At 38.4% G+C, this 21,398-nt stretch overlaps 1 pseudogene; it reads left to right on the top strand.

Moving 5' to 3' along the window:
- Nucleotides 1–13,145: 13,145 nt before the first annotated feature.
- On the top strand, nucleotides 13,146–18,069 carry LOC136699402 (GTPase IMAP family member 4-like; annotated as a pseudogene).
- Nucleotides 18,070–21,398: the final 3,329 nt, after the last annotated feature.

Here is a 21,398-nt window from a genome sequence, read left to right on the forward strand (position 1 = left end):
AGTATTTAAGTTCCTTTTTATTTTTATTATATATATATATATATATTCTTTTAAATATCCAGAAAATTTGTTCTGACTGAAGCATTCGTTGAGTAAACATGGCAAAATGCATTTTTCGTTCCTGGTCCATTTATTTCTAAGTCTTAAAACGTGTTGAGATGAGCCCAGAAGTTGTGTTAGAAACCAATACATTCAAAGTCAACTGGACCAGAGCCAGAACCAACAGAGAGCATCAGGTCCACCACAGAGAAATCAATACTGAAGACAAAGCTATTCTTTATTTAACAACACGGATAGCAAAGAATATTAGGTCAAAATGAGGCACATCTGCAGTTCTCTTATGGTCCACATTTGGCCTGGAGTGACAGCATTGTCTCAGGATGAGTCTGGCTGCCTCAACTCAGCCACAGGTTCACCTTATATGGGCCAGATGTTGACAAAAGTGAGACAAATTTGGCACAAATGTGTCTGCTATCTGGGAATGCTGCTTTATGAAATCTGGCCAGACGTGAATAGCATGGTTAATTTTTATGATAATTCTTATGAATCTAGAGAAAATGAATTAATGAAATGGGCAGTGTTAATAAGAGATGCTCCAAAACTAATATGTGTACCATTAGTTTTAAAGATAAAAATGTATGATTCACCTTTTAAGCCAACAGCCATAACCAGACATCTTGGGGTTAAAAAAGTTAGGATCATCACATTGGAGGAGGAATAGGAACAGATAAATGCCTCTTCTCAAAATGTTTTCACAATGGAGGCCTTGAACAGTGTCAATTTAGACTTCATGTTTTTCCCAGCTAAGCCTCACTATACATTTGGCCTAACAAGTCTGTGCAGGAGTTTTCCCTGCCATTTAATTAACTCATCACCAGATGGTGATCATTTGTCAGCTTAAACCCTATTTGGACGGGATTAGTTTTATATGGGCGCTGGGGTAATGTAATTTCTCCACAAGCCATCAGTTATGTTTATGGCGGATTCGTATGGAAGCAAATCTGTCTCAACAGACGTTGAAATATTACCACCTTTGAATTTGTAGCACTAATTTTTTTTTTTCCCTGAAACTATGCATCTGAATTTTTTTTGCACTGAAATTATGCATCTGAATATAATTGCTCTTGTATAGAACTCATAGATTTTCAAGAACACGTTTTCACTGTAATTTTTCAAGGTTAATAAATTCAGATAAAAAAATTCAAGCTCAAAAAAATTCAAACAACATATTTTGAATTTGCTAAAATTCGGTAGACAAAATTCAGACACCAAAATACGAGTTACAAAAAATTCAGATACACATCCGGGACACCAAGGATGAGCAATCAATTCATCGATTTTCTCTTTCACCTTAAATGGTGCAGTAGTTACATTCTGTCGCAACTGAACACAACTTCCTTACCGTGGAAAAACTACACGTTTAGTTTCCTTCCGCAGATATTATCTCTTTATTTTCAAAGTTTCTCAAAAATCTGGTTTTCAACCAGCCTAAAATAACAAATGTCACTCCCCTATTAGTTGAGCTGCATTGGCTACCCTTAGGTGCTCGCATCAAATTTAAATCACTAATGATGGTCTTCAGAGTATTCACTGGTTCTGACTCTTAAAACCATGTTAGCGCCCGCCCTCTCCGTTCCTCAAAGGAGTGCCAACTAACACGACCAACCCCCCGTACAGGTCAGTCGAGGCTATTCCCATCTCTGGTACCACGCTGGTGGAACGAGCTTCCAAGCACTATCAGAGCAACAGAAACCCTCTCTGCATTCAAGAAATCCTTGAAGACCCAGCTCTTCCGAGAGTATCTCTTGCTCTGAAAGTCTTTCTTTAATGCACTTATTACGTCCTGGCATATTGCACTCAATGTAAGGTATTTTGTATAAATTGTGCTGTAGTTTGAATGTTAGATCCTTTTTGTAAGTCGCTTTGGAAGTCTGCCAAATGAATAATGTAAATGTAATGTAATACATGTAATCTGAAAGGCTCGCTAAAGACACAATATAACAGACTATTGATATCCTGAAGATGAATAAATTTTACTGTGGAAATTTTTTGTAATGGCCCTATGAACATAGCATGTGATATGACAGAATGGGCGTTGTCTTGCTCCAGTACGTGGATGACCTGCTCGTGAGCGCCCCCTCCCGGGAGCTCTGTAAGCAGGCCACCATGCTCTTGTTACAACATCTGGCTAAGCATGAGCACAAAGCCAGCAAGGCCAAGTTACAGTATTGTAAACCAGAGGTTACTTTTCTGGGCCACATTCTCACTACAGGTCACAGACGTATGTCAGCAGAGAGAATTCAAGCAATTTGCCAAACTCCAAAACCCATGACAAAAGAACATTTATTATCTTTTTTGGGAATGTGTTCTTACTGTCATATTTAATTCCATCTTATGCTGAAAAAGAAGGTCCCCTGAGAGACATCATCCCAAATAAAGGAACAAGCACTGCAAGACTGCAGTGGACAGAACAAGCAGAAGGGAAGTGGTTTCTCCTGGTCTGTGTATGCATGGTCAGTAAATGGGTTGAAGCTTTTCCCACTTTTCCTCAGGGAAATAATCCCCAGATGGGGCCTGCCATAATGCACAATTTTTTGGCAGTATGCTAACTTCACAGCCCATACATCAGGTGTAAATAATACTTGTTAAGCTTGTGCTTTGATACCACATGCTGCAGCTGACCCATTTGTTTTTGAAATATACACAGACACATATGACACAGTGAACAAAACTTGGCTCAATGGTGCTCATAGTAATGCTGATGCTTTTCTTAGAGGGAAGCGAGGACAACCAGAAGCTGATGTTCAGCTCAGAATAACCCACAACAGGGTGACAGAGGAAAAAACACTGACATAGCTAGCAAAGGTGTTTAGAGCACTGTGAATCTGGTGAGAGTTTCTGGGGGATTATCCACGTTTACACGGGACAGACCCATTTGGATACCTGATTGGTATTGGTATTGTGGCCATAGACTATTGTTATATTTGACCAAGTTGCAGTGGGCTTGCTGTGCTTTAGTACGTTTGAGTGCACACATAACACTGTATTCCATACACCCCCACCTCCGCACCCGACGCGACTCATTTAATGACTTATCCATGCTAGATGAACACAAACTAACTACTGAAGGTGAACGATTTGCTGAAATATTATTCTCAATGTATGGAGTGGGAGTCTTATGCAGGGATCTTAACAGGGTCCACTATAAACTGGCTACATTCGTGAACCAAACCATTGAAGGACTAGAAGGAGTAAGATCTGAACTAACAGCATTAAGGTTAATGACCACACAGGACCGTGCTAATTGGCTTAAAAAAAGACGACCAATGAGAAGCCCATTCTCTGTTTAGGAGTTGTGGAGTATCAGCCCCACTGGCAGGTGACAAAGCAACAAGTGTCCAGTCATTTCCTGTGGAAGAACATGATTTGTAGCCATGAATCAGCAGCAAGCAGCAACTGACACTGCAACAGTGACAAGCAACAAATCAAGTTGAATTTTTCATGATTTCATTATTGATTTTATGCAAATTAGTTACATGATACTTTCAACCAATTGTAGTCACAGGATCTTAAGTTCATTAAGCTTGTTCTCTGAACACAGCCCTGGGACACCTAAAGCAGCCTTGACACACCCACAAGAGACAAAACTGGGATGATGTAATTGCCCCTTTCCACTGCATGATTGTACTCAAATCGACTCAGCTCTTTTGCTTTTCCACTGGCCAAATCTGGTACCTGGTCCCTGGAAACGGGTAGGTTTTCAGTCCCAGCTCACTCGGGGTTCCAACCCTGCTGAGTAGGTACTAAGTGATGACGTGTAAACCCTGCAGAGCACTGATTGGCCAGAGAGACTTGTCTCACCACGAAAGGCAGAGCTCATTCAAATCCAGCATAAACCACCCCTTGTTAAATCTCTTAAATTAGAGCAGCTTTCACATTTATTTTTATCAGACTCACAACAGCAGCTCGTAACTTTACCTCAAGGTGTTTTGAAGAGGCTTATATGTTCCTTGGGCCGATGGCCGACAAAAATTTCCAGTGAAATTTGAATGTGCAGCAAGTAAAACCATCTCTGAGAACTGGGACTCGGAGGCGTGTTCAGTTCAAAACCAAAAACAACACGTGAATACACAATGAGTAAACAGTGCCTAACAGCACCATAAACAACTTTTGTCACCTGCTAGTGTGAACGTAGGAGAGCAGTGTGTCTCAAACAAATGGTCTTAACAGTCTCACCTCAGAAATACAGTGTAAAACCTGTCCCATATGGGTCCAAAACACAACATGGCATTTAGTGTCCAATTATGGGACGGCTGGTCACTCTAATAATGTCCCCTCACGCTCCAGCTCTGAATCCGACTCACTGGAATGTGCATTTGTGCGGAACAGTGTGAAAGGAATGTGTCCGCTATGGTGGCCAGCAGAGTCAGATCACAACATTTACAAAGCACGCTACAGGAGGAGTGAGTGTGAGCTTGTCCCCCAGAGGAAACTGAGCTCAATACAGCAGATGCATCCAACCGTCCATCCATTATCTGTAACCCTTATCCAACTCAGGGTCACGGTGGGTCCAGAGCCTACCTGGAAACATTGGGCGCAAGGCGGGAACACACCCTGGAGGGGGCGCCAGTCCTTCACAGGGCAACACACACTCACACATTCACTCACACACTCACACCTACGGTCACTTTTGAGTCGCAAATTCACCTACCAATGTGTGTTTTTGGACTTTGGGAGGAAACCGGAGCACAGCAGATACAGATCAGTAAAATAATGTTGTGATTGGCCTCGACACTGATCTTTGAGATTGGTTTGGGACATCCCTAGATTAAAAATATGTTTTATATTATTTAAACTAATTGTTAAGAGTCTAATTCTGCTGAGTTATCTCAGTGTGTTTTGTTCCTTTTCTTTGCCTCTTTATCACTGATATATAACCTTGATTCATGGAGGGTGTGGAATTATTTGGGGACAGTTGAGAGTGATACCTCTCTATAATCTGTGTCTGCTCCTACACACTGCAGGAGAGAGTCAACACAATGGTGAACATCTTTGTATGGACGTCTTCAATAAACCCACTCCTCACAAGTGCACAACTCTTTCTGATTATTCCTCATTTCTTTAATGACTTCACAAGACAGTAGCTCTATGAAATGTCCACATGGAAGAAAGGAAGAAAAGAAAACTCAGGTTTTTGAAATTGCTGAACTTACACTAAAATTCACAAACTGTCTCTAACTGAAATTCAAACAGCTCCTCACTCTTTAGTGAATTACATATGTCATATAAGTATACAGTCAGATGTCACTAGACTTCAGTTTCCCACATATTAATGAATATAAATGTCGTTTTTGAAATAAATATAAAGATAGAGATACAGTAATGCACCACAGGGAGTATGGATTGATCTGGATTAAACCTGTGTTTCTCTCATGCCTTCTGGTGTTTAATGTCTCTCTTAAAGACGTACTATGGCCCTTCTACTGTTCTGGCATGGTAATGCAACCGAAATTCATCAGGTATTACTGATGACAGTTAAGACAATCAACAAAGCTGCTGCTCTTAATTAGATTTAATTTGACACATGTAACAATACAATAAAAAACAAACATAGAAAAAGATAGAAAGAGTGCAAAATGACTAGACAAGTGAAGCTACATTTAGTGTCCACAAAAGGTACAAAGGTGAACTAATTCACATAGCCAACACTATTGGCTCAATCAGGTGGACTTCGGACGGTGCCAAAGGAAAGAAAACAAAATAAAACAACTTGCCTGCCTATCTTACTAACTTCCCTAAGAAGAAGAAAAAATACATGTGTGGCACTCACCCCTTACCTAGTGTATACAACAAACAATAAACTATCAGTAGTGTTGGGTGTTTTACTGGCCTATCCACACTGAGATAGTAAACTGAAGATTAACACACAATCATATTTGCTTACATAACAACATTAGCTCCACAAGCAATAACAAGCTGCTTAGCCACAAACAAGCAGGTTACAAACAAACAAATATAACAAGGCCTCCTCTTCCCAGAATTCTCTCTCCTTTCTTCCAGCATGGGCCACCTTTAAACCAGAAGCCCTGCCTTCACTCCAGAAACAGCTAATTTCATTGGTCAGATACAGGGACTGCTGTTGGTAACCTGTAATAGGACAGGATTAAGAGAGCAAGGAAAAAGGGGTGTGGAGAGAAAGAAAACACACAGCCTTTCTGGCATGTAACATGCCCCTCCAAAAGAGAGCAAACATTCTTTTGTGATTTATAACCCACATCCTTAAATTTTACAGAACTGCAACATCTACCCTTAGTGGGAACTGGACAATGTCTCAGCAACCACATTGTTTTTTGGGTCTAATCTCCAGGTTGTAGTCCTGAATGAGGAGAGCCCAACGCATCAGTCGCTGATTTTGGTTATACATTCTAGATAAAAACACTAAGGGATTATGATCAGTAAACACTATTACAGACATGTCTGTAGATCCAACATAAACTTCAAAATATTGAAGTGCTAACAGCTAAAGCCTCTTTTTCAGTTGTAGAATAGTTTAACTGGTGTTTGTTGAACTTGTGTGAATAGTATTATATAGGATGATCTATATAGTCCTGTATGGTCGCTATGGAGATCTGCTGCACACCCACCCCCCACCCCCCGTCTGAACTGTGGGCTAAAGAACACGTGACTGCTACTACATTCTTGGACTTTCTCACAGACTGAAACCTTGACCCCCCGTCCTCCCTTGAACACTCCTCCTACTGCTTTTGTCCACGTCACTGACACTATCTTTGTGTGTATTGCTTGTGTGCTATAGGTGTTGTTTTTTTTCAAGATCACACACTGTGCTTCCTTAAGGCACAGTCTGTGACCTTTTTTTTACCACCACTGTACCACTGTGACTTAAGCAACACACTGCATTCCACAGTTACACTGTGTCTGCTCCATTATACACAACTAATTAATCCGAGATTTTTTCTCAAAATTATTCCGAGATTTTTTCTCAGAATTATTCCGAGTTTTTTTCTCGGAATTCTGACTTTAATCTCGGAATCTTTTTTTTATTTTTTATTTTTTATGCTGTGGCCCTAAAACTCCATTGTACCATATAGGTATTTAATTAAACTTAAATTTTTAATTAAAAGACACGGCTTGTGTACAAAATGTAAATGTAAACTTTTACAAGTAAAATGAATTTTATTTTATTTAAAATTTGCCCATAGGAGTGAGTGTGTGAAGGACTGTGTAAATGTATAATGCCTGTGATGGACTGGCACCCTGTGCAGGGGCCTTTACTTTGTGTTGCACCCAGTATTGCAGGTAGGCTCCAGATGTACCACGAACCTGACCAGAATGAAGCAGTCAAAATGGATGAATGAATTAATCATTTTGTTAACTGCTGAAGTTTAATGCACTCCTGTATGCTGCACATCACAACTCCCTACTTCACAAACAACCCTCCAGCTCTAACTTTTACCCTGCATGATACCTGCTCTACTTGTGCCGACTACTCTTGGCTTTTCCATTAGGCAGATGTGGTACCTGGAAGCATGTACTATTTTAAGCCCTGCTTGATCCTGGTTCCAAGCAAGCTGAGTTGGGACAAGCACTGATTGGCCAGAAACACAACAAAATGCATACCTCCAGCACAAACTAGGCATTTGTAAAATCAACAATCTGCAGTAGAGATCACATTTGGTTCTTTCCAACTCACAATGACAGCTCAGATAATTATGATGTGGTCTTTTAAAAAAGTTTTAACGTTCTTTGGAGTTGTGGCAAATGAAATGACCCCAGTGTGACCCAGAGGGAACAACAAGGAACAAAAAACTACATGGATCTAGCTAAACTGCAGCACAGACCTCTTTTCAGTCCAAAAAAAAAAAAAAAAAAACACAAACACAATGAGTAAACAATGCTTAACCTTACCACCACTGTTGTTTTTGTTTCTAAAACCTGCAGCTCCCATTACAGACTTTGTTTTTTGACATTACCATTTTAATTTCACAAGGTGCAGCATACTTTTATATAGAAAACCAACCAGGTACAAGCAAGTAGAGCTGAGTACAAACTATGCAGTGAAAAGTGCCTTAACTGTCCTTAACTTACAATTCACCTTCAGATTTTATCTAACCTCTGTATTGAATCTGTATTCTTTGACATTCTTCCATGTCCTGTCAACTCTGCTGTGTGCTATTATTATTGGAAATTGCTCTCTTTAAGACTCTTAGTTAAACTTTTAAAGCTACATAGAGGTTGATTTAGAACACTACAAATATTTGTTATTACCCAGTCTAAAATAGGGCTGTGCCATATTGTGTCATTCTCAATAATATCGGCATATAAAACCTCTATATTGTGATAATATTGATAATAATAATAAGTTACATTTATATAGCGCCTTTCTAATACCCAAAGTCGCTTTACAGAAAAGAGGAGAAAAAAAAGGACTTTGCGGTAAAGAATTCCAGAACTTGGGTGCCATCACACTGAATGATCTACAACCAGCGGTAACTTATTTGAATTTGGGTACTGACAAAATATTCAGACTTGTTTAATGACATCTTGCAGTCACATAATATGGATTTAGACACAATGAAGTATGGTGGAAAGTGGCTCTGAGGCTAATGAATTTGCTTCCAAAAAAAAAGGGGAGTGACTTAAGTCATATGGAGGTGGTTTGGTTACAAAATAACCAATGTACAATAAACCATGGTATTGTGTAAAAATATATTATTATTTAATATAATTAATAGTAATATAACATTTATTTTGTTGCAATAGTGTGTTTTTGAAACAAATAAATATTTTTTTCAGTGTTTTGTTCATATCGCCAATAATATCGTTATCGACAAAATACCCTAGAATATTGTGATATTATTTTATGGCAATATTGCCCACCCCTAGTTTAAAAAACAAATTTACATTTTAGAGTTGATAACAGCAGACAGAATATTACTTCACAGATAAATAATGCTTACATATTTTTCTATTTAGTGTATCATTAATTGCTCCCTTCTCATTTAGTAATCCTTAAGAAGCAAACGTTAATGTAAAATGCTATCAACATGTGTCCATATAAGTGTACTGCCAAATTAATATACTTTGGACTCTCCTTTACAGTTGAAGACAGTGTGATCTTTAAACTGCTGTAAATATATGGACTTTATTCAGAAGTCAATAAAATAAAGTGCATTTGGACTTTGCTCAGACCTGCAAGTTCTAAGTCAGAACAGTAACTGAATAGAAGCACTTGTTACCTGATACCAAAAACATCACAAATTTTGGAATTTTTGGATGAATTTTGGATCTCCTCTGACATGGAACCTGATTTATGTAAGTGTTCTACGCTATTGTTTGCATACTGCTGAATATATTTTTAATATGCTGTCTACATTGTTGCATTTAAATGTGTTTTAGTCTCATAGCTGCTGCTAATCTCATTTCATAGATCTTAAATCAGGAAATTTTTGAATGATATATAGGATGAAAATAAAAGAAAAATGGTTTCAAAATGTACTTTGACTTCATTGCAGACAGTACAACTAATATGGACTGCTGTATGTTAGGCTCTCTCTAATAAGGATTTATAAACTGTTGCATAACATATTATGAACATGGGATCATAGATACAAGATACAAGATATCTTCTTTGGTACCTAATGTAAAAAAGCAGAGCAAATGTGGTGTAGCACATTAATACATTTGCGATAAGACTTATGTTTACTGAATTAAAATCAAACTAAATGACCACATGATTGTAAGACTAAATAAAATTAGGTGCAAGTTCATTCTTGTTGCATTTTACAATTAAAATCAGGTTAACCTCCAATGCAATTGATTATAATATATCAATCTGCTTTAATCTACAAAGTGTAAGATGTCTTTTAATTTCTCAGCACAAGAAATTTCTCAAGAGAAAGTACATGCTATACATGATAAAAAACATTAATCATAAATATATGTATATATATGAGCAGAATTTAAACATTTCTTTCAATTATTAAGGTTAATATAGATAATTTGTATAATTAAAATTATAAAAATTATAATTAATATTAAAGGTTAATATATCAAAATATGAATATATATTGAAATATTTATAACACATTTATTCAAATATTTAGTTCTTTTTCCAAAGCCCAATATAAAACATATTGGATTATTTACTGTTTTGCATGTTATTGTTTATTATTTTGCCTGCATGGTGGCGCAGCAGGTAGTGTCGCAGTCGCACAGCTCCAGGATCCTGGGGTTGTGGGTTCAAGTCCCTCCCTGGGTGACTGTCTGTGAGGAGTGCTCACAGGTTTTCTCCCACAGTCCAAAAACACACATTGGATTGGCTACTCAAAAGTGTCCGTAGGGGTGTGTGTGTGTGTGTGGCCCTGTAAAGGACTGGTGCCCCCTCCTGGGTGTGTTCCTTCCTTGCGCCCATTGATTCTGGGTAGGCACCGGACCCACCACGACCCTGAACTGGATAAGCGATTACAGACAATAAATGAATGTTTATTATTTTATATGTATCACAGGCTGTGTAATTTCATGTGTTCATACATATATATGGCCAAACAACTTGTAGACATCTACTCTACCATTAGGTTTTCCTGAAAACAGCAATTCAATAACAATGGCCAACCCCATCCCTGTGTTTTAGTAACAGCTTTTCTTCTTCCAGAAAGTCAAACACTAGTTGGAACATAGTTGTATTGTATGCAGTCACATAAATATTAGCCACATAAAGATGCTGAAGATCTATTTTAAATATCAAATTAACTCATTTTGAAATGCCACTCATTATGAAACATGCCTCCAAACGTTAGATATATAGTATCAATACAATAAGTATTATGTATTATGATACAGTACCTGAGCAAAAATAATAAAATGTGTTTTATGTTCATGGCACAGATCCTTCAAAACGTCGAAGGAGAAGCAGTCTACATCTACCTCCTAGAAGTAAGTAATATTGAAAACCCCATTTCCAGAAATGTTGGGACAATTACTAAAAATGCAGTATACATTTTAATCATACATTTACATTTACATTGTTTTGACTAACTAACATTAAGTAATGCTTTAATTAACATGAACAAGATATTGAGTCATATATTAAGAGTGATTAATTAATATTAAATAAATATGAACATTAAGTAATGTCTTTGTTAACATGAAAAACAAATTTTGACAATTTAACAAATTTAACAAATTAACTATTTTTTTATGATAGAGTATTAAAAAGCTAGTTTGAATTTACAGCAACACTATGAGGTATTTTTTAGTATTTTTATAAATCTTAGAATTATAGCTTCAGAATTATTGTGATACATCACTGACCTGTCATTTGAAGAACAGAGATTCTGTCGTTGCTCCGGGCTCAGCATAAACTGCAATATGTAACTTTTGGAGGAGGGTAAGAAACCACCCTTATCCCTTCCCCCTCCTCCTAAATATCTTGTTAGTTCTCTACATAAATGTACCCAATATGCCTAAGTGCAACAGTAATAATTGGATCAATTCAGATGTTCTTCCCATGTTTCAGTGTCAGAAATGAGGATGATTCTCCTGTATATGCACAGATTACAACAAACATCACTAAATATTTTACACAGTTCAGCAAATTTGTATCAGCTTCTCAGGCCTTTTCTTTTTGATAAACTATTAAATAAGTTGTTTGAAGATAAGAAATATGTCTAAAATGTGGCTCTACTCCTCTGTGAAACATTTCTCTCCATAAATGTAGTCCATTTGCAGAAAGTAAGGACAACAGTAAAAATTGGATCAGTTAATATTTCCCCCTCATGTTTCAGTGAGTGAACTGAGGATTATTCTCCTGGGGAAAGACAGAACAGAGATCATCAACGTGGGAAACTTCATCCTGGACAGAGCTGCACTTGATCCTGAAGCTCCTCCTCCTTCAGTAGAACAGCACACTGAGACAGTCAGAGGACATGTGGAGGGAAGATACATCACACTCACCAGTGCTGCTCATCTGTTTGATCATCAACTCTCTGAAGAGGAAGTGAGTGAGAAAGTGAAAGACTGTGTGTCTCTGTGTGCTCCTGGACCTCATATTATAGCGCTGGTCCTAAAGCCAGACAATTTTACTGTGACAGACGGAAACAGACTGGATCATATCCATGACTCTCTGCCTGAGGAATCCTGTAAATACACCCTAGTGCTCAAAGTACATAATATGGAATCAAGCTCAAGGGCACATGAAGCTGAAAGTGTCTCTCCTGAGATAATTACAACATACACTTACAAGCATGTTGAGTTTAACAGTGAATGCAGTCGTACTGATCTTGTGGAGACGATGGAGAAGATGGTTGAGGAGAATGGAGGGGGTTATCTCCAGTGGAAGGAATCTGACAACACTCAATTAAAACTACAAGGAAAGAGAACAGCACGGAAGATGTCTGAAGAAACAGTGCCGGAAAAGAAGACCAAGAAAAATTGTAAGCATTATTTTATTATTTATATAATTTATTTAACTATTAGTATTCATTATTTATTTATTGTTTATGTGTATTTATGGATTATGTTTATTTGTTTTTATATAACCTATTCACATGTACAGATTTCATTTTTAGCTTCTGAATGTGTTCTATATTGTATTTCCTTTCAGTGTTTCAGAGACTGAACTTTATTGTGTGTGGGAGTGATGCAACACTGAAGTCCTCCATATCGGATCTTATACTGGGTCAGAAAGAGTCCAGTCCACAGTCCAGCTCAGTGTGTGTGAGGAGGGAGGGAGAAGTGTGTGGACGTCTGATCTCTCTGGTGGAGCTGCCTGCTCTCTACAACACACAGAGCTCAGAGGAGGAAGTGGTACAAGAGATTCTCCGCTGTATCTTTTTGATCGTGGAGTTCATGCGTTTCTCCTCATTGTTCCTGAAGGTCCTCTCACTGATGAAGACAAAGAAGAAATAAAAAAGACCCAGATGATCTTTGGATCCCAATTCAACAAACATACAATATTCATCATTAATAAAGACACTCAGCAGGAGTCACTGGAGCTAAATGAAGCCACTAAAGATATTATTGAAACCTACAAAGGACAAGTTTGTGTTTTGGATGAGAGCAGAAAGTCAGTGCTTTTAGAGCAGGCTAAGGAAATGAATAACAGTGGAAATTGTTACACAACAGCCATGTTTCTGCATGCGCAGGTGACACAAATGTTACAGTACAAGTCAGACATTGAAGAAATGAAGAAAAATAATCTTCAAGACAAAAATATAAATCTAATTCAAGGTAAGTACATTTAAATATATAAAGAATAAGACTCAATGTATGAATTAATTTAAACAAATAATGTTTATCATACATTTGTGTAATCTCTCAGAGATCATGTCTTATTTATCTGTGAGAAGGCCAGCAGCTCTTGTGTTTTTGACATCTCTAAGCAACAGATTGCAATACCTTTCACCATTTATTGCTCTTTTTTTTATATATTTACACATTTATATTTATTTATTTTTTATTCATCTGAACTTAATTTGTTTTTATTTCTACACTAATTTTTATGTATTTATTTATGCATTAATTTATTAATGTCATGGGTGGGGGTGAACCAAGGCATAGGTACTAGGAAGCTCTCAAAGAGAGCACATATCTACAAGAGAAACAAGACAGACACAAGGAGGAATAGAACAGAAATCCAGACAATTAGTTATAGTTTATTACATTTTATTCAACTTATTTCTAAATGTATACATTGTTATTTATTCCTTTATATATTACTCACAGGAGTTTAAAACACTTAAAAGAAAGCATGAGCATGAATTGCAAATTCATTAATTAATTGTCTGTAAGCGCTGATCCAGTTCAGGGTCATGGTGGGTCCGGAGCCTACCCAGAATCACTGGGCGCAAGGCAGGAACACACCCTGGAGGGGGTGCCAATCCTTCACAGGGCAACACACTCACACATTCATTCACACCTATGGACACTTTTAAGTCACCAATCCCTCTACCAAATTGTGCTTTTGGGCTGTGGGAGGAAATTGGAGTACCCGGAGGAAACCCACGCAGACACAGACAGGACACACCAAAGTTTTAACAGACAGTAATCTGAAGCAGGACTTGAACCCACAACCTTCAGGTCCCTGGAGGTGTGTGATTGTGACACTACCTGCTGCACCACCGTGCCGCCCGAATTAAATCATTCACTTAAATTAATATCTATTTTCCCCTCTAATTACAGACTGTATTCTATCCATTTCTCTGCATATTTTTTTACCCCCTTTCCTCCATTCTTTAATGGCCAGGACAATCACAGAACAGAAATGATTTGGGTGGTGGATCATTCTCAGCGTGGCAGTGACACTGATGTGGTGGTGGTGTGTTGGTGTGTGTTGGGTTGGTACAACTGTATCAGACACAGCAGGGCTGCCAGAGTTTTTATTTGTTCCCTTTGTCTGGCTTTCTTTCTCCTGTCTCTCTCTCATGCTTTGAGATGTCCTGCTGCTCTCCAGGTGTTGCCCTGATCCAGTCCGTGTCCTGTACAAGACCCTGGCCTTGTCTCACCTACACTATCATGCTTGGCCATGCTGTTTTATCTCAGATTAACACTGCACCTAATTTTAACTCACAATGAATCCCTGATCACCTCCTCCTTCATCAGATTCATACATCACTAATACCATCCTCACCATTTTCATTTCTGCTTCTCCATCATCACTAATATACTACATTTATATTACTATAACCCCTTCATCGGTCATCATTTCACTTTTACTTCTGTTCTCTGTTGTTTCTCCGGTGTCGACCCGAGGAGGATGGGTTCCCCGTGTGAGTCTTGGTTCCTTCCAAGGTTTCTTCCTCGTGTGCTGAGGGAGTTTTTCCTTGCCACTGTTGCCCCTGGCTTGCTCATAGGAGGCTTGGACCCGGATCTCTGTAAAGCTGCTTTGTGACGACTTTTTGTTGTGAAAAGCGCTATATAAATAAAATTTGATTGATTGATTGATTAAAGCTCTTACTGAGAATAGTCCATCAACCAAAAATATCCAGCTGACAGCATCCAGTGTCCACTGATGAAGGACTAGAGGACGAACAACACACACTGTGCAGCAACAGATGAGCTACTGTCTCTGACTTTACATCTACAAGGTGGACAAACAAAGTAGCTTTGTCTAACAGAGAGGACAGTCAGTGGACAGTGAGTGTTTAAAAACGGATCCACTTGTACCACACACAAACACGGCATCACCACGTCAGTGTCACTGCAGCACTGAAAATCTACCACTCTAATCATAGCTGTTCTGTAGGGGTTCTGATAATTGATGAACAGGGTGAAAGGGGGCTAACAAAATAGCAATAGATGGGCTACTTTGTTTAATTGTAGAACTACATCGTGCTCCTGTGTGGTCAGTGGAACTGAGAGAATGGACAGTGAATGTAGAAAGGAGGAGATCATAACCTTATGATTGATTGGTGTATAATGTTACCAAGTGTAATGACATGCCAGCTGTCTAATGCACATGTGTTATTCACAATAGAAATGTATTTCCAAAGGAACAAAATCATGAACTCAGTTGTATTTCATTAGTAACTAGCAATTTATAGTTCATCATTAATTGATAAAATACTGTTTTTGTATAATCCTCATACAGGAGGTCTGAGAATTGTGCTGCTGGGGAAGACCGGAGTGCTGCAGGAAACACCATTCTGGGGAAAAAGATTTTCACTGAGTTACTTTCATCTAAATCTGTGACCAGTGTTTGTGAGAAAGAGTCAGCTGAGGTCAGACAGAGACTGATCACTGTGATTGACACTCCAGGAGTGTTTGATACAAGAATTCTCAATGAAGAGATCACTAAGGAAATCGCTAAGTGTATCACCATGGCAGCACCAGGTCCACATGTCTTTCTGCTGGTGCTTACAGTCGGACGCGTAACACAAGAGGAAAGAGAAGCAGTGAAGATGATTCAAGAAATGTTTGGTGATGAATCCAGGAGATACACCATGGTGCTGTTTACCAGAGGAGATGAACTGCAGGCGCCTGAAACGAGTATTGAGGCATTTATTAAAGATTCTGAACCAAGTTTACAAAACATTATTCATCAGTGTAGTAGCAGATACCATGTGTTCAATAACAGAAATCCTGGCGATCACACCCAGGTCTCTGTTCTACTGGAGAAGATTAACTCCATGGTGAAAGCAAATGGAGAAAGCTGTTACACTAATGAGATGTTCCAGCAAACAGAGAAAGCTCTACGAGAAAAACAGGAGAGAATACTGAAGCAGAAAGAGGAGGAGATAGAGAGAGAGAAAGAAGAGCTGAGAGTGAAACATGAAGCTGAAATGGAGCAAATAAAGAAGACCATGGAGGAAGAGAGACAAAAACAAGAGACAGAGAGGAAAAGAAGAGAGGATGAATTTAAAGAAAAAGAAAAACAGATAAAAAAGGAGTTCAGAGAAAAGGAAAAACTAGAAAGAGAAAATTACAATCAAAAAAGAAATGAGGATGAGATAAGAATGCAAGAGTATAGGGCACAAATAAACACAGAAAGAGAGGAGAACAAAAGACAGTGGGAGAGACAAAGAGAGGAAGATCAGAAACAGAGAGAAAAGGAGGAGGAGGAAAGAAGAAGAAAAAAAGAACAAGAATGGAAGCAAAAACAGAAAGAAGAAAAAGAAATGTTTGAGAAAGAAAAAGAGGAAATGATTCAGAAAGAAAGAGAGCATCATCAGAGACTACAGCAGGAGTATGAACAGAGGACAGCAGAGGAAGAGAAAAGATGAAAGGATTTAGAAGAGAAAATCAAACACGCAGAGGAAAGTAAAAAGAAGGAGCTACAAGAGCTGCAGTTAATTCAACAGAGAGAGAGTGAGAGGAGGATAAAAGAGGAGGAGAGGAGAAGAGAAGAACAGAAGAAGAAGTGGAGAAAAGAAATAGAGATTAAGGAGAAAGAGTGGAAGAATGAGCAAAAGAAGAAACAACAACAGTATGAACATGAGAGAAAAAAGGAGATGAAGAGAAGAGCTCAAGAAGAGAAAAAGAGGAGGAAGAGAAGAAAAGAATAGAGAATGAAGCTAATGAAAAGATAAAGCAGATGCAAAATGACATGGAAAACCAGAGAAAAACTGAGGCAAAACAAAGAGAAGAGAAATATGATAAAGATTTAGAAGAGAAACTGAGGGCACAGAGAGAGAGTTTTAGAAAAGAAGAGGAAGAAAGAGAAAGAGTTCGTAAACAAGAAGAAGAGAGAAACCTGGCTTACCTTAGAAACACACATGAGCAAGAAAAGGAGAGACTGCGTAAAGAGACAGAACAATCAGCTCGACAAGAAGCAGAGAGAGAATTCTGTGCTAAACTTGATGAACAGGTTAAAAAGGCAAAAGTGGAGGGACATAATGAAGGCTACGTGGAAGGAGAGAAGGAGGGAAAAAGAGAAATTGAAGCACAGAGGACTAAACCTGGCAGAGCTATTGATAGATTTATTAATTCTATATGCGAATGAGTGTCAGCAAGAACTTCCTAAACTTCCTTAAAATAATACAGCAAAGGGAGGACTGTACAAATGATTGTTGTTAATTGGGAGACACAGAAATTAAAACAGTAAAAGTTTAAATGAACCTGAAAATAGAACAGATTTAAGCTTATAAATTACCAAAGGCAAAATAATAAAAAGTATAGGGGAGGATTATAATGCCTTTGATGGATTTGATGAAAAATTGTAAACCAGTAGCTGGTAATTCACTGGCCACTGATTATTCATTTATACCTGCAGTGACTGGATAGAAACATTTTCCAGAGAGCGTTAATTTGTGTATAACGCGTCATGATCTTTTACACATCGTTACACAAAGAAATTTATCCAGTGCTTTGTAAGAATTAGAGGAGATAAAATCTACCAGACTTGTCCATGTTGGTCAGTAATATATCAGTGTATTAACACAGCTTTCTCTGTCTGTTATTCTTTCAAAAAATATTTCTGATCAATAACTAATAGTTTTGTTTAATCATTCATTAATCAAGCTTCTGTAACCCATTCATCCAAATCAGGGTTGCAGTGGGTCAAGAACTACCCTGGAATTATTTAGCACAAGGCAGGACCACATCCTGGACAGGGCACCACCTCAGTTAATCAGATTAATGATAAAGTGAGATTGTGATGTGACTGAAAGGATTTTTATGACCCGTCCTTTGTTATTTATTATTAAGTGTTTTATCTTAGTTTTAACCTTTAAGTTCTCTTTATAAGAAATGCATTATTTTTCTTGAATTTGATGTATTAATATATGAGTACATAATTATTTTAATGCTATGGCATGTATGCATATTTGTATTTGAAATAATAATCAGAAAATTAGAAATAAAGAATGATTTCTTTCGTCTAGTTACTGTCTGCATGAGGTGTCTCATTCCCTGTTTGTTTTGCTGTTACAAGGTCACATTGTTACAGACCAAGAGATGCCATATTTACCATTGTTTTAAAAGATATACATTGGTACATGCAGAAGAATGACATATGAAATAAACCTATGTAAACTGATATTGACCAGTCTGATGTGTTAAAAACAGTTAAAATGAAAGGTAAATATTAAGAGTTAGGAGACCCACAGCTGGCAAAGGATTGGAGTTCAGTTGAGGCTGAGTCTTGTGCAGGCTGAGCTCCAATCAGCTGGGAATGAGAGAATCCAGAGGCCTGAGTTTTTTTTTTTGGGTGTCACAGACTGATCAATCTCAAAGATTCAACTTTGCATTTTATTAAAATTTGATGTAGTATTCATTTCAGTTCCTTTAATTAAATGTTTCTTCTTTTTATGCTTTTTTTAATTATCCGAAACATTTGTTCTTACTGAAGCATTCTTTGAATAAACAGAGCAAAATGCATTTTTCGTTCTTTCCTATTTATTTTTAAGTATCAACTTAAAAAGTGTTAAGAGTTGTGTTAGAAACCAAGCCTAAGTCAGGGGTGTCCAAACTTTTTTCAAAGGGGGCCAAACTGGATCATATCAAAATTCTTAAGAGCCAGTCTCTCTTTCCAAATATAGTATTCATAAATTATTTATAACAGTGTGTATAACTGTTCAAAATATGAAAAACATAAATTTACAAAACTGTTTATATTTACTAACTACTGAATTTCATTTTAGAACATTAACTGCAGGAGGATATCAAAAAAGTGTAAAATCTAACATTTTACTGCAGGTACTTTCATCTCTCTTGAAATCTCTGGTTCTCACTGTCAACTTTGCTTTTTTTTTCCTGCAGCCATCACCAATGCCATTCTGTTAATTACTTTGCTGGCCAGGAGAAATGAATGGCATTTAAGTTAAGCTTAGTTAACACTTAACACAGTGGTGCAATATCCTATACATTAGCACACTGCTGACATCGTCAAGTGAAAGAAAATGTGCCAGCGGGCCACTAATGATGTATTCTTAAAAGTGATGCAGTGGGCCAATTAAAATCTTGCAACAGGCTGCATTTGGCCCGGGGGCTGGACTTTGGACACCCATGGCCTAAGTCAACTGCACCAGACCCAGAACCAACAGAGCATCAGGTCCACCAGAGAGAAAAAACAATGCTGAAGACAAAGCTTTTCCTCCTTATTTAACAACGTGGATAGCAAAGAATATTAGGCCAAAATGAGGCCCCTCTGCTGTTTTCTTATGGTCCACATTTGGCCTGGAGTGACAGCATTGTCTCTCAGCCACAGGTCCACATTATATGGACCAGATGTTGACATTGCCAAAAGTGAGACAGATTTGTCTGCTATCTGGGAATGCTACTTTATAAAATCTGTCCAGAGGTCAATGACATGGTTAATTCTTATGATAATTCTTATGAATCCAGAGTAAATTAATCAATGTAAATAAAAATAAAATGTGTACCTTTAGTTTTAAAGATAAATAAATAAAGATAAAATGTGTGATGGGCGGCACGGTGGTGCAGCAGGTAGGTGTCGCAGTCATACAGCTCCAGAGACCTGGAGGTTGTGGGTTCGATTCCCGCTCCGGGTGACTGTCTGTGAGGAGTGTGGTGTGTTCTCCCTGTGTCTGCGTGGGTTTCCTCCGGGTGACTGTCTGTAAGGAGTGTGGTGTGTTCTCCCTGTGTCTGCGTGAATTTCCTCCAGGTGACTGTCTGTGAGGAGTGTGGTGTGTTCTCCCTGTGTCTGCGTGGGTTTCCTCCGGGTGATTGTCTGTGAGGAGTTGGTGTGTTCTCCCTGTGTCTGCGTGGGGATTTCCTCCGGGTGCTCTGGTTTCCTCCTACAGTCCAAAAACACATGTTGCAGGTGGATTGGCGAATCAAAAGTGTCCGTAGGTGTGAGTGTGTGAGCGAACGTGTGTGTGTGTGTCTGTGTTGCCCTGTGAAGGACTGGCACCCCCTCCAGGGTGTATTCCTGCCTTGCGCCCAATGATTCCAGGTAGGTTCTGGACCCACCGCGACCCTGAACTGGATAAGCGCTTACAGATAATGAATGAATGAATGAATGAATAAAATGTGTGATTCACCCTTGAAGCCAACAGCCATAACCAGACAGACAGCTTGGGTTTAAAAAAGTTGGATCACCACAGTGGAGCCTGAAGAGTTAGACTTCCAGTTGGTGGAGGAATAGGCAGGGATACATGTCTATTCTGAAAATGTTTTCACAATGGAGGCCTTGAACAGTGTGCATTTAGAGTCAGTGTCTCCCACCTCCTCAGGGACATGTGAGAGCTAAACTCCGTCTGGACAGAGTCTTCCTGTCTTTCCCAGCCAACCCTCACTATACATTTGGCCTAGCAAGTCTGTGCAGCAGTTTTCCCTGCCATTTAATCAACTCACCACCAGATGGTGATCATTTGTCAGCTTAGTCCCACTCTTTATCAGAGTGTCCAAAACATGCTTGTTGATTGTTTCTATAGGTGCGTGTGATCACTGCCCCTACTCAGTGGTGTTTATGTGTGTGTGTTTTCACTGCCATGGATGGGTTAAATGCAGACATCACATTCTGTTGTTCAATGACCATAAAGCATTATTTTACAGAAAGCAATACGCCTTAAAATAGAATATTCCTGACAAGTGAAAATGAAAAACAAAGGAGTGGAAACAGGAGCCAGTTTTTGTGACAGAACTCTTTTTGTGACAGAACTCTTGCACTAAGCTTGCACTACCACTTAAACAAGTGTGGATTAAACAAGAACAGAGAAGAAACAGAATAAACTGAAATCTGCTAATAAACTGTGCTTCTGCTTCTTGCTTCTTACTTCTTATTCTTTGACAATGAACTGACCCGTGACTCGATATTCCCAGTACTGACGGTGAAAAGGAAGATCCTATACTTAGTTTAATTGTCCAGTTTCTGGATAATGAGCCATACCTTTTTGCACAAGTCATGTGACTTCAAAGAAGCTATACCCTGTACAGAGACCACTTTCACTTTCTGAAGCAGAGCTCTCACAACAGGCAGC

This window comes from Hoplias malabaricus, chromosome 6 (assembly GCF_029633855.1).
Source record: "Hoplias malabaricus isolate fHopMal1 chromosome 6, fHopMal1.hap1, whole genome shotgun sequence".
In the NCBI taxonomy this organism is placed as follows: Eukaryota; Metazoa; Chordata; class Actinopteri; order Characiformes; family Erythrinidae; genus Hoplias; species Hoplias malabaricus.